Here is a 15390-nt window from a genome sequence, read left to right as displayed (position 1 = left end):
ATTCTCCTCTGACCTCTGGCATCAACAAGGCATTTCCGCCCACAGAACTGCCGCTCACTGGATGTTTTTTATTTTTCGGACCATTCTCTGTAAACCCTAGAGATGGTTGTGCGTGAAAATCCCAGCAGATCAGCAGTTTCTGAAATACTCAGACCAGCCCTTCTGGCACCAACAATCATGCCACGTTCAAAGTCACTCAAATCACCTTTCTTCCCCATACTGATGCTCGGTTTGAACTGCAGGAGATTGTCTTGACCATGTCTACATGCCTAAATGCACTGAGTTGCCGCCATGTGATTGGCTGCTTAGAAATTAAGTGTTAACGAGCAGTTGGACAGGTGTACCTAATAAAGTGGCCGGTGAGTGTATAGCAGCAACCAAGTAGAATAGGCTTTAAGTGAGGTAATTGCTCTTCCAACCACATGGCTTAAACTCCAATACAACCAAGATCCTGTATAGTATTTACAGGAATTTGATCAACATAAAAAAGCCACTCCTCCTCCATTTATATTTCTATCACATCTGTATAATAGGTATCCATTTAAATGCAAAATTGAATCATCTATAGTCACATCCAAATGTTATTCCAAAAATGTGTACATTTTCTAACATCTCAGTAATATCCTGAATCTTATTTCTACAAATATTCAAATGAGCTATTGTTTATTCCTAATTTGAGAGTATTTTATCCATCACCATTTTTATTTCACACTAATTATAACTTCAGATGCACTTATAGAAGAGCTATAAAATGAACAAGCTAACCAAAAAAGTTTTTTTTTGTGTGTTAGAGGTGTTAGAAGTAGCGTTAGTCTAGGCTAGCTACCCCTTACTACTAGAAACAAAAAACATGTTAACTTGACAAGTTTTCAGAAGAAAAGTTAGCAGCAGAAGTTGTGGTTAGAAGTATCTTGTGGCATATTTTAGGAACATGCCACAAGATACAGCATGCAACATCACTCTAATGGAATCAGTTCTTCTCAAATATCAAAACAACAGAACAGAAACATTTCTTATTCTGTGCAGCTCAGTGCAGTTATAATAGATTCCCCTCACTCGGCTGGTTGCTTGAAGTGGCAGCAGGCTCCCGGGGGGCTCCGGTATTTCGGTGGCCGGGGGACTTCCTCTGGTCTGTCTCTCCTCCTCCCTTGGTGGGGGTCGGATTTCCTGGGTTGGCCCCTCCTTCGCTCTTAGGGTCCCTTTGGGCGTCTGGGGCTTTGGGTCTCCCAGCGCTGGACTCGTTGCTCTGGGAAGGGGCGCTTCTTCGGCGCTTCACAACCACTATTGAGCATTTTTTCTTTGGATAAACTTTACATGCACAAGTGCACTTTCACAAACAATTACAGGTGCTTGGTTCCAGGTACTTAGAGATTCACTTCCACACAGAAAGCCCATATTCTTATCTTTAGGTAACACAGAATACATGTCAAATTAGTATCTAGGTGTTACTTTATTGTATGTCTCGTACCATGTCTGTTGGTTGTGCTGTTCTTTTTACATCTCTTTGCAGTGGATGAAGCAGACTGAAAATGTTTTATCTTTATCTCCCTTTTATCTCCTCTTTCTTTCATCTTTTCTCCTTTTTTTGTGTTTTTCCTTTCCTGTTCTACCTACATTGCAGTGTCCATATAATCTGTAAAACTCCCAGCATAATTATTAAAAAGCAATTTATATGCATAAATCAAGCGGAACACTATGGCAATAGCCGTACTGCACCCCTTGTGAAAGGGGTGCAGTACGGCCTTTTTGATTTATTTAGCAAAAATTAATTTGACCACTTAATTGAAAATACCGATCAAAAGAAACCACATTAGGGGTTAACAAAAGAACCATATTCTGTCCTGAAGAACCAGAACCTGCACCCCTCATTCACACAAAAGACAATACAGAATAGCTTTGCATCAAACATATCACCAGAGGTGTCAAGTAACAAAGTACAAATACTTTTTTCCTTACTCAAGTAGAACTTTTGGCTAGCTATACTTTACACGAGTAAATGTTTATTTCTACTCCATGTTTTTTTTTTTTTTTTTTTTACAATTATCTCTACTTTTTATGCATTGCTGTTTCAAAATAGACTTGTTAGTTTTGTTTCATTTGAGCTCATTTTCGTTATGGCCTGTTGGTATTTGAAAAAAATAAAAACAAAAAACTCCAAAGTAATTTCTTTCATTCAGACAAAGAATTTCTTTGTCATTGGACTGCACCAACCTTTTGTTTGCCACATACCAAAATAAATAGCTTTTTGAAAATAAATCAAAGTTAAATCTGACACTGATGCCATTAGTTATAACACTAAGAAAATTATTTGTCATCCAGAATTGTAAAAAATGTTCCTTGAATAGGCTAGTGCAGTAAAGCATCTGACCTTTTTTAGTGCATTACTTTTACCTTTATTCTCCAAGTATTAAAAAAATTGTACCTTTACACTTTTGAGTAAAAAGGTTAAGTTGCTTAAGCTGCGACATAGGAATCAAGATGCTATAACCTAAAATATTTGATTGACAGATGACTGTTGATATTGGTGTACAAGCTGACGTATAACGAACTAGCCTGCATAAGACAACGATAAAAAACCCCACACATTTTAAGACAGGATTTTTTTCTAACTTTTGGGACAATATCATCTGATAAAGAGAATATCATCTGATAAAGAGTACATTTATATACATGTTTAAGCCAGAATGATTTGAAATTTAAATGTGACTTCCCAACGACTTTAAGTTGATACTCTAACATCTAAAAAAGTATTTTTAAACAGTATATTATTTTATATATTATATAATATTAATACTTTTGGCACATATGAATATCATATATAACCAAAAGGATTTAACATTCTTGACAAATAGTTTTTATTTCCTCATGTTAATACCTGAATATCATGCTTTTCGATACAAAAATAAATGTTGCAAGATAACCACTATGTGACAGCCAGTGGTGGTTTGTTTTTGAATTCTCTCATGTGCAATCCCTCTTTTTATGCCTCAGTAATGATCTAAAACGGACGTCATGGAAAACAAATGTGAAATTGTGTAAATGTTAACTTATATTTCAAAGACCTTTGTGTAGTTCTCAGGTTTGACCTGCTGGGGATTTTAAACTTTGATTTAAAAATGTGAAAATAGAAAGCTGATTCGTTGAGAAAAAGTATGATAGCCCTTTTGATAAAGCATACCAACAAATGCTAATGATCAGATAGTTATTTGGGGGTAGGATTAAATTAGCTACAGAAATCTTGGTTGAATCCCCATCAGGCCTTTTCATCCTGGGTAAGGACCAGTGAAGCCTTTAGTCATAAAACCTTTATTGGTGACAGAAGCTAAACAGGTCAGAGAAATATTATTATAGAAAACCAGAAAAGCTAAGAAGATAGATCAGTTGATTTCTTATGCATTTTATTCAGTGAACACATGTCAACTATATCTGTGCAGTAAAATGGGTCAATATAGGACAAGTTGATCTGTAATTATAGATTTTCTTGATGAAAATTAAAGGATCTCGCTTATCTGAGCTGGCTGAGCTTTTCCCATGATCAGCTGCTTAATAGAATTACACTATGAAAATGAGACGGAAAGGAGCAGCAAACAAAAACAAACTTGTCCATCTGCAAAGGGCCTTGTGTCCCATAAAGGGAAAGAATTACTGCTAATATCCAGTCATTTTCTTTTTTTATTGCTTCAGCAATGATGAACCATGCAGCAAACTAAAGAAACAGAGAAATAACCACAAAAACTTCCCAAGTGCAAACATCTGCAATCCCATGATTAACTCAACAATCTGGAATGAGTTAAAATTCCATCCATCCATCCATTTTTTGACACACTTATACCAGTCACGCTCTATCCCAGCTGAGGTTGTGAGGGGTACTGGTGCCTATCTTCAGCTGTCTACAGGCAAGAGGCAGGTTCCACCCTGGAGAGGTCATCAGATCGTTACACAGGGTAACACAGAGACAACCTCCATTCACACCCAAGGAGAATTTAGAGAAGCCAATTAACCTAACAGTCATGATTTGGGCTGTGGGAGGAAGCCAGAGTACCCAGAGAGAACCCACTCATGCACAGGGAGAATATGCAAACTTCATGCAGAAAGACCCCTGGCTGGGAAACGTTGAAACGAACCAGGAACCTGTTGCTTCAGCTGCAAGGCAGCAGTGCTACCCACTGTTCCACTGAGCAGGCTGGAATTATTTAAAATTAAAAAACAAAAAAGAAAGTTTCTTATCATCTTTGCATCTAAGTCTCCTATTGAGTGCCCCTATGTATTAATGTATAAACATTGTTTCCATCCCTATCCTATCCGCTTGGAGTTGGGTAACTCTAACAGTTCTTCTAACTGAGCCTGTTTGGGGACATCTGCTGCCATGTCCAAATATTGTTTTTGGCTCAACCTTCGCTGGCTGTGCAAGTAAGAGAACAGAGCAGGGAACTATTTTTACCTCTCCTGGATAGATTGTGTTAACATAAAAACAATGCTCCACTCCATCGGTCCTCCAGCTGCAGAGCAGCTTTGTAACTATTGGGAAGTGCAAGCTAAAGAGATCATCTGAGCATTCCCAGAGAATAAGCAAGAGGTGATAAAAACACTCGGGACCTTTTAACCTCTCTGTATGCTTCTCAGTATTAGTTGTTTATCTATTTAACCGCAAACTATAACTCTTAGAAAAGTTATCCAACATAAATTAAACTCACACATCTATTAAATGTGCTACGCTGTTTAGTGATAAATTTAACTTTTAATGCACACACTGTACTTTTAGCGACTCTGCTTTTTAGAACAAATGGACTCTTCCTCAGGTACTTGAGTTCTCTTATTCATAACATCCAATAATTCATTTTAGATGTGCACGGGGGTCACAGTTAATGCAGGGACCCGCTTTTATGAAATCATGGCTGCAGTAAATAACTGAAATGAAAACACAGGGGAAAGGATGTGCATTGCATGTGCAATAATTCAATTACTGCGTAGTCTTCCTTTAGCTCTCTACTGTGCAGATATTGTCATATCTAAACGTAACATACTCCAGGACATTACGACTTTTTAAATGATTTTTTTGTACTATATACACCCTTTTTATATTGTCTGTTGTATTTTTATCTTTAATGGCATCTTGCTTTAACTGGTTGTATTCTATATAAGCTCCTGGAACCAGAATTTCCTTAAAGGAGTAATCCCAAGGGATAAATAAAGTTGAGTTTAAGTATAGGTCTAGGTCCTATTATATATTTAAGCTCACTTAGTCCTTTTTTATAGAGGGCTAATACACTTAGAGCGCATGTTGGCATACAAAGGTTATATAAGACTTTTATTTATTCATTTTTTTTGGTCCAATATGTCTCTTTGAACAGTTTGGGTTGTCGACCCCTTAAATAGAAAATTTTTTTATTTTCTCACTCTCTGAGTCACGTCAGCATTGTGGCTTTTCTTTTGTGATTAATCTTCAAAAGCAGTCACCTCACTAATGTACCAATGGTTGCAGAGACTCAAAGCAGCCAAGTGAATGATAAACACAGGGCTTCACACACATGCTCATACCGAGAGAACAGGATCCAAATACTCTCTCTTGAAGTGATTAATGCACCCTGTACAGGAAACTGGGATGCATGGAAGAAAACCCATTTTACACACCAGGCAATTATAAGGGTGTGCATGGGGAAAGAAAAAAAAAATATTTTACCTTCAACCTTTTTTTTAATTTGTGCAATGCTTTAAAGTTCTAAACTGAAAATGAGTTCATTATTAATCACTTTAAAAGCTTACAGTGTTCCAGAGTACCGTAGTAGAGTTAGATCATTCGATCAAGAATTTGTTTGACAGTTATTTAAAGCAGTATTATTAAATACATTTATTGCAGCTTTTTAATCATTAACTGACCTTAAACACACAGTGATTGTTTTAGCTCAGTCTAATGTCCTTTGATTTAATCAAAAGCCTTGTTAAGAATGAAACATCTTCACATTCATGCACTATAAAACTACACAATACATTCTTTAATGGTGACTTATTTGTACCAGGAGGCAAACTAGTTTATTTAGAATAAAAACCCAAAGGTCATATTTATGGTATGTTACAGTAAACAAGACTGGCATGCATGAAAAACATAATTCATTACCTACACCAAAATAAGCCATTCTATGCTTACGAAAGGTCTTCAAACTTGGAAACAAAGCCCAGTGGAATGTTTTTTGACCTTTATGGAATGCCTACTCTAACAAGATAAATATTGATCATGTTCTTTAGGATTCATCTGTGTAATTTAGTTAATTTCTATAAATACCCATGCAGTGTTTTCTCATTCATAATTAAATCCACAGCCTGCCCATAATTATTTCCAATGTTTTTACAAAGTCACCTTATCTAAGCTATTAAGGAGCAAATAGATGGAAAGATAGTATCTTTGCTGCCTTCTTAAGCACTATGCTACTATGACAAATGGTGTTCGTGTAACTAAGTCATCATGTCACTGTGTAAACTGATGCTGCCTTCTGAAAGTATTCCTGCGTGTCTGCAGAGTCAATAAACATCACTGTCAGAATGGCCCTCTTCCAAATGGCAGACTATCATAAACAAAGCCTTCCGGGAGAGGCTGAAACAAACAAAAAGAAAAAAAAAATGGTTAAGACGATAACACAGAGAGAGGACAAATGATAAAAGTACATTGGCCAGCAATGATAATGGTGTATTTAGGCTTTTTAAATAGGTTTGAAATAAATTTAACGACTAAAAAGCGTGAAAAATTTCAGCAGCTAAAAAAGATGATGATTTAGAGATTAACTGACCCCAACTGGCAACTCTTTAGGTTTGTTTTAGGGCAACATTGAAATCACATGGTTTAACTGTGAAATCTGAAATTTCAACAAATATATATTATTGGGTCTAGTTAGAATGACGCACATTTAAAATAGTTTTAAAGTTTAAAACACTTATTTTTATTGTACTGCCATTTTGTCACTAGAGTGGTGAACTACTGGTGCTTAATTGCAGTTCCTATCATCATTTATTCAATCACCCCTTTATCTTAAACTGCAAGAATCAAGATGAAGATGACAAAAGAAAGTTTATCACAACCTGAAACATGCTTGATAAAAAAAAAAAAACAGTTGCCCTAATAAGGTGTCTTCTAGGTGTTTATATCTTTAACTGTCTAAAGATTTCAATGATTACATGTATTGTCTGTTTTAACTTTGTGTACATCAACTTTTTAGTGAAGATAAAATAGAGTACAAAACATGATCAGTTTTCTTCCTTAAATAAAAAAAAATAAAACTATAAACAGATAAGGAAAACATAATGCAGACATGAGAAAACAGATCAGGAATAACAGGTCATCTAACTTCCACAAGCTTTGGTAAGACGAAGATGGAAATTTCCTTTACACACCCACAACTGCAAATTACACAAACCTCTCCTCATCACCTGTATTCTGAGACCAATATTTGCTTACAAAAGGGCAACCTGACAAAATAGATACTGCGAATACAGATACAAAACTTACAGTAAAGTTCTGTTATTAAGAATCTTGCTAAATTAAAAATAGTTGTGTCTGTGAAAATCTTTAGATCCGCAATAATATTTTTGTGATTATTGTAAGTTGCAGAATCTCTACTTTTGTAGAGATCCTGTACTGAGATACAGTATTCTATTTTTAGCTCAAGCAAGTACAAACCACCTCGCTTATGACTCCAACTTAAAAAAAGAATATTTTATTTACAATAGTTCCAAAGTTGTATATTAGGAAAAAAAAACAACAAAAAAACAAGTGATGGACTAATAAAAAAGACCCTTTTAGACACTTTGTGCTGCAGTTCTTATCTCTCTCTTAATCACTACCGTAAGAATATCCAGTTATCACCTCAGTAGTTTATCTTTCCCCTCACACAAACCTGAGATGATGGAGACAATGACAGAAGTACCCCTGGAGACATGTCTAAAGCCATGGGCTGCATTTAACTTTTATTACCCATGGAGAAGGGTTGGCTGCTCCTGACTCCTTATTTGGCAGCGTGGTGTGCGTATACAAGAGACTGTGGTTGTAAAGTAAAAGCAGAGTGGCCCAGTCAGAGTGGAGCCAGGTGACTGAGGAACGTGTGCCAGAGAAACTCTCCTAGAAACTCCTTTTACACATTGCTACTTTTTTTTCAGCTTACTTTTGTCACGATATAGCAGCTTTAGAGGTTGCATGTTTTGGCTTGAACAAAGATGTGGAGATTTTCCCATAATGTAAATTGGCAACATCAGAAACAGGAATATCTCATCATTTATGTTTAATTTCTGACATTCACACTTTAAATGCAGTTTCCAAAGACATTGTTTTTTCTTTTGTATATGAAAAATAAATATATACTTTCAATATATACTAGTTTCAGTAAAGCAAGACTACAAGGAGTCATTTTCAGTAGGTGTTTCATTATCAGATATGTACCAATTACAGACCTACTCATGGGAGCATAGAAAATTAATGAATTAATTAATAAATGTTTTTTCTATTCATTTGATTTGATGTGGACCAAACTTTTAGCATTTGCCAGCAAATCATACATTTATACACAATGTCAAAGTTTTTGAAAATCCTGATCTGCAAGGTTAAAAAAAACTGCACCACAAATTTGAACACTGTTCCATTTTTGGGTGGGAAAGATTATAAAAAGTTACTAAAAAAACAAAAAAAAACTAAAACAGTGTGGCTACAAACCAAAGCCCCTCTTCATTACTAGTATACTGTGCAGCATCTCAAACCAGAACAGATAAAGGATTGTAATAGGATTATAAGTAGTATAATGGAACTATGTTTAAAGACAAGTAAAACTGTCATGATTTGCCCTGATAGCAGACCTTAAGGCTGATTTATACTTCAAAACTATTTCGTCTCCGTAGGTATCGCAGTAAACCCGAAGACGTCCCCGCCCCCTCCGCAGACACTCTGCTGCACCTCTCCCAAATTATAGGTGACCGAATACAGTGCCGCAGACAGGAGGCATCGGATTGGTCAATTCTACATCCACTTGCCGGCATGTTTTGTTTGTATGACCGCAATTGCGGAAAACAACTCGTGAACTTGGACTAGAAGAGCGAGGTGCGCGAGAACGTTGGGACCCTTTTTCCACCTGGATCCCCACTCTTTTTCGCCCTCATGTCCCTCCATTGTCGGACAAACTTGCCCCAACTTCCTCACCGCCTTGGCCATATCTAGACCCACAGCTAGTTGATGACTGTACCTCTTGCGATGTGGCGCAATAGTTCACATCATTCACCTGCCTAACTTTGCCCGGTTCCTAATGATTCCTCATCTCATCCACCTGCGTCTGTTGCTTTATTTTCGACTCAGCCCAGCTATCAGGACCAGATAATTGTTTGGTGTTTGTTTCGTTAGTTTTAATTTATCCCTAGGTTCATGTCCCCGTCCTACACAGGGAGACAGATTCAAGCTGACAAATATAAGGGATAGACAGCAAAAGGTAGTAAGGAGAAAGAAGCAAAGGGGATTTCCAAAGATCAGAACGCAGGAGGATGTCAGAAATTGGTAAGGCCAAACTCTGATATCTAGGAGGCAAAAACATAACTAACAAGGGAAACAATGTATCTACTCACATGATGGCTTTCAATAATCTGGCAAAGATTTCCATCCAGAGCCCAGTATATAAAGCAAGGATAACAGGAAATGCAGGTGCTGACATTGATTTGTTGATCTGCAGCACAGAAGAGGCAGGGGCAGACAGGAATTTCCCAGACATTTCCCATTGATGACTTGCTGTTTTGAGAACAGAGTTTACAGTTAAATCAAGTTCTGAATAAGCAAAGCAGTATTAGACCATCATATTTCCCCTACCTTGTTGCAATGCTGGTGCAATGTTCTTTTTGTGAAAAATGGTTTTAATCTTACACTGGACTCTGGCAATTAACATCTTTAGTCTAGCATCTAGGTTATTGTTGGACAAAAAACGTTTCTATTCAATGCAGCTATTTACATACTGTTGCCGCAATTCCCAGCGCACGTCATCTTAAGGCCCTTTACAAGGTAATTCAATAAGATTATAAGTCAGATTTGGTTAAAATATTTCTTTCAAAGGAAACCCAGCTGGGTGCATCCAGTCCAATGCTGTATTCCATATTACTCAAACTTGTAACTGGCAAGCCGGAGTGACATAAACTTTGAGGTTATAACAGCACAGTTTCCAAGTTAAAAAGAATGTGGATTAACAATACAAGTAATATTAACAATAATATTAAAAAATCTTAATTTGTTTATGAGACATCTTTTCTTATAAAGAGCAAAAATTAGTATGTTTAGACCAACTAAAGGTTATATGACTAATAAAGAACTACTAAAACAATAAAAGTAAGAAGGTTTTACTCCTTTTAATACTAATAGGTTTGCTTGTGTTGCTCTGACTTTCCGAATTTTGAGGGTGTGCGGTCAAGTACAACTTTCATGATATTGGTGCTGATTACTGGTCTGATTACTCATTTCATTCACCTGCCTATCTTCTCCCTGTTGTCTTTGCTGTTCATTTGATCCACCTGCTATTGCCTTTATTTAACCAGCCTTAAAGCAGTCATCAGTAGCAGATTATTCGAGCCTTTGGTGAGAGTTCTCTCGCGTACCTGAGTGTTTCTGATTGCCTGATCCTGACCCATTCTCCCTCTGGACCTCTGAGCTTGCCCTTTCCCATTCTGATCTGTTTGCCTGACTTGTCCTCAGACTCCTGCTGGAATTCAGTCTGTGTACTGAACCTGGAACAAATTCCTGACAATGTCCTAGATTTCCCTTCGGCACCTCTTTGGACCTCTGATCTCCTGGCTTTGACTCCCAAGCATGTACTCAACACCAGTTTTGGCTTCGCCCTCTGGATTATCCTGCCTTTCTTCGTCTGCTCGGTTCTGCTCTCCTACCTGTTCTCCGACCTCCGGGACTTCAGTGTCTGGGACTCTCTGGGCAATGCCCACCACATTTTGTTGGCAGACAACTGGTTGGAACCAACCTCATCCTCTTGGCACAGACTGAACTTTAAGACCAGGTTAGTGACTTCTGTTCTCCTCCTGCAGAGGTTCCTGCCTTAGACACCAATGCTGTTCTCTGCAGTAAACGTTTTATTAAACCTGTCTTTCCACCTCGAACACTGGGTCCTTTTGTTCTGAGCTTGACAAGAATTGGAATACAGTAAACCTTAAATACAACTGGAATACAGCATAATTTTAGTATGCACCAGTTTTCCATGTTTTGACCATTTATTGATAATACTGTAGCTGTCAGTAGAGTTCATTGAAGTTTCTAATCCTCATAGAATTGGACTTGAGAACCCTTTCAGGACGAATACATATCAATGGTTTGTCATTTGTTGAATTTCTTTAGATTTAAGAAAAATATCTTATTTTTTGAATTTTTTAAAATAGATAGAAACAAAACCCTGGTAACCCAGTTAATTCATACAATTGCAAGGTGGACAGTTGATATTTTTATACCACTTTGGTTTGGATGGTTTTCTTTTTCTAATGGCATATTAAATCAAAATTTAAGATCCTATTTTGTATTTACTTTGGTTATGTTTGCTTAAAACAAAACATAAAATATTACTTGTTTGAACATTGGAACATTTACTGTAACAGAAGCAATGATATAAAAATGTGTTAGGAAGCAAATTGTTATTCATAGCTATATATATCAGAGGGTGATGGAGAAAATTGAGAATGAACAAAGAAAACTGTTGAAACATATCTTAAAACTGAAACAGATGGTAAAGACAAGAATGAGAGATCAGGATCCAAGTGCAAATGTACTGTTGTATTTGGATCCAATAAACAGATTCAAACAGAACGGTCCTTGACAAGAACTACTCTTGTTTTCATTACTGACACCCAGGGTGAAGATTTTCTAGATAACACTCATGAAGAATGCAGAGACTAGATGCCACATTTGATTAAATAATTTTTCCCTATAAAACTGTATTAGATATGGCTAAACAACTTGAAAATCTCCTCTGGCTGTTGTAGATGACTTAATCACAGCCACACACGAGGTTAATGACTTAAAAGCAGAGATCCCTGGCAAAAAAGGCAGATGTAAACAAATCTAGCTAAAGCGTCTTTTTTTTTGCTGAAGTTGAGGCGTGATCCTTGAGATAAGCTCGAAGCTATCATGAGGGCGTTTCCTTAAATGAGTGGCCAGGAGAACAGAAAGGCCTTTGTCAGGGTTGTGCAGAGAAAACAGAGAAGAAAAAAACTGCTGAGCCAAGCAGACCCTCACCCCCACTCTAGTTCCACCTCCATTTTTTTTCTCTCTTTTTCCTCCAGCAAGACACACATACACACTAGTCTGTATTTACCATCAAGCCAGGATCTTCCCCTACAGCTGGCAGGAGTGCAGAGACTGTTCAGTTCTTAAAAAATGGCTGGCCAAAAATGTCTGTGTTGCACTCCAATATACATTTTTAATGTGTTGCAAAAGGCTTTAAACTATTATCAGAGACAAAAGATTCACAAATTTTATTAACATTAATCAAAAACAAAAGTATTATTTTCATGAATAAGGACAAGCTTTTTTTGTATGACAACAGGTCTAGTTACAGTTGTTTTAAAAGATTTAAATGAATTGGGTGATGGTTGACTTGTTATGAACCATGTGTCTCTTAATACCAACTCCTGTGCAACAAATGAGTATTACAATCTCATCATATCAAGGTGTTTTTGTTTAATCTGGAACTATGAGCCCTATAACCTACTCTAGATATGTTACAGCTGCACATCATAAAAAAAATAAAATAAAAGTATAAATATTAGAACTCTGTTTAGACACAAAAAGTCCCGTTTGTTGATCGCAAGGAGGACCTCCAGCCCAAATCTGAGTCTCATAACAAATAACAGTAAAAAATTGCGAAATAGATGGCGAGGAAAGGTAAGAATTGGTCATCACCGTATTGCAAAAAACAGTTCTCTGCTGGATCAATGGGAATGGGGTGTGTATTATGTGAAACATAATACACACAAGTTACAATGTCATCAAAAACAGCAAAACTATATGTTTTTCCTATTTCTGCACAATAGGATAGGAGTAGCTTTGAGCCAATAAAGTCTGGACTTTCATCCACACTCGATACACTGAGAAGGAAACTTTATCAACAGGCCCAACAAGTTTTATATTCTGTTTCTACGTATTTAAAATGTTTCTGGGGTCTTCCCTCAAAAGATTTTGCACCCCTCCATGCTCCGTTGGAGTAGGTGAAGTTGAGATAGAAACCTCTGGATCACTTAACAGTTTTTGCCATTTCTACATTACAAATGAATTAATATGAGAATAAAGTGCATAATTCCCTCCTAGCTGCCTCATGCTGTGTTTGTACTCATGTCCACATCCAGCATATGAGAGTTTATAAATTCATGATTGAGCGATGTCTCCATTATAGGTTTCTGAACATTAGACTAGTGCAGAAACCTAGTGCAGACTAGTTGTAACAACTGTTTACATGCATCTTGCACTACTCAACTTGACTGAATATTGATTTGCACTGTCGATCGTTTATTCACAGTACCAATTGTTTACATATACATTTGCAATAACTTACTTTAACTGTAATATGCAATTACCTTCCACTGCAATTTAATTTAGATAGCTTCTGCCCAAAATTTATTTATTCATTTTATATAAAAATCCATCTGTATATTATGCTATTTTACATAACTGTAAAAACCCTTTTTATAGTAATATCCACCTGGATATTATATTCAGTACATAGTCAGCTGTAAATTTAGTTCATAACACTAGTTATCTATATATTATATTCATAGGGCAAATCTATAAGTAAGATTCTGTTAATAATGATATTCATCCCTATACTTATTCAGTAGAAACCCATGTCCTGTATTTATGGAACCATTATTTATCCTGCACTTGCTGCTATTGCACTTCTGGTTAGACCTAACTTGCCTTTTGTTGCCTTGTACCTGTACCTGTGTAATGACAATAAGGTTGAATCTAATCTGAATCTAATCTGAATCTAATCTAATCTTATAGTGTTTACTAACCTAGCATTTGTGAGTTTTCTTAAAATAACAAATTGAGATGTTAACAAACACATGCATTTATATGCTTTTTGAACCATTAAACTGAAATCTTGTAATAATTTGGGGGCTTCCAAGGATTACCCTCAACAAAAATCTGCTGAAGGGAAGAGTAAAAATACTGTTGTGCAAAAAAATTCCCTCATTTTGGTCAAAATCTGCCAAAATCAGGTCAAGATTTGCATTTTTAACATCATCCACCAACATTGAATCTGTTGAGGTTGAGGCTTCAGTAGGACATTTCCATCGGCTTAATTTTAGGCTTTTTTTATACATTGCAAAACTAGTTTTAAGGCAGATTGTTATTTCCTTTAGGTTTTTATGTAGCGACTAGAAAGCTGTTAATTTGAGTTAAGTTGAAAAATTTGTAGTGGCAGTAAAAGTAAACATCAGCCTCAGAGCATCATGCTACCAGCACTTTGTTTGACAGTTGGTACAGTGTTCTTGGGTTTGCTGAATCCTCTAAATAACATTATTGTTGGTGTGGGGAAACAGCTCAATCTTTGTCTATTTTTGGCCAGGGAATTTTCTCCAGAACAGATTTAGCTTCTCCATGTAGTCAGCTGCAAACTGGAATCAAGTTTGAGGCATTTAGGTTTATTTGCTAGCAGTCCAAGGTGTTGTGGCCGTTTCAGTTCATGCCAGTCTTAGCCTAGGGTATTCCTTGATTTTTCCTTAGCGCCCAAATCAATCATCCCTTAACTGAGAGAGGCTGTTAAGTAAAACTAGAAAATAACTGGGGGCTCTAACAAGAAAACAATTGAAACATAAACACCAAAACTGTTTTAAGAGGGAAAAGAGCAGTTAAGTGTCTGGAATGGCATTCTAGAGCCCCATTTTGGTAAGTTGGTTAAGTGGGAACTCGAAATAGGTTCTGGGGTAAATTGTTGTATATCCTGGATTTTGGTTTTTAGAAAGATAGCAATGTATGCAGCAATTCACCAGCAATTTCATAGGTCTGAAAAGGAGAGAGGACATGTCTTTGTGCTGTGCTCCGTCTTGATGCTGAAGGCAAACTGCTTGGAATGTAGCATTAAACCATTAGTAAACAACACAGATACCATTCAGATCGTCCACAATTAAATAATGATGTCAGTCTGTATGAAATAAATCAACAGAATTGTAGGTATCAGTTAAGGCAATAACATAATTGATATCGCATTTTTACATTTGGTTCATACATTTTTGCATGTCCAAGCAAATTCACAGGTATATATGGAAATAATATTCACTGCTATTTCCATATATATGTATTACAGCTATTTTACACATAGCTTTAAGGACAGAGAAATATTGTTTTTTCAGCTCTAAGGCATCTATTTTTCATATTAAGTA

The sequence above is a fragment of the Cyprinodon variegatus genome, unplaced genomic scaffold (genome assembly GCF_000732505.1).
Source record: "Cyprinodon variegatus isolate N-32 unplaced genomic scaffold, C_variegatus-1.0 Scaffold4, whole genome shotgun sequence".
Taxonomy (NCBI): Eukaryota; Metazoa; Chordata; class Actinopteri; order Cyprinodontiformes; family Cyprinodontidae; genus Cyprinodon; species Cyprinodon variegatus.
Note: the sequence above shows the minus strand (reverse complement) of the source record.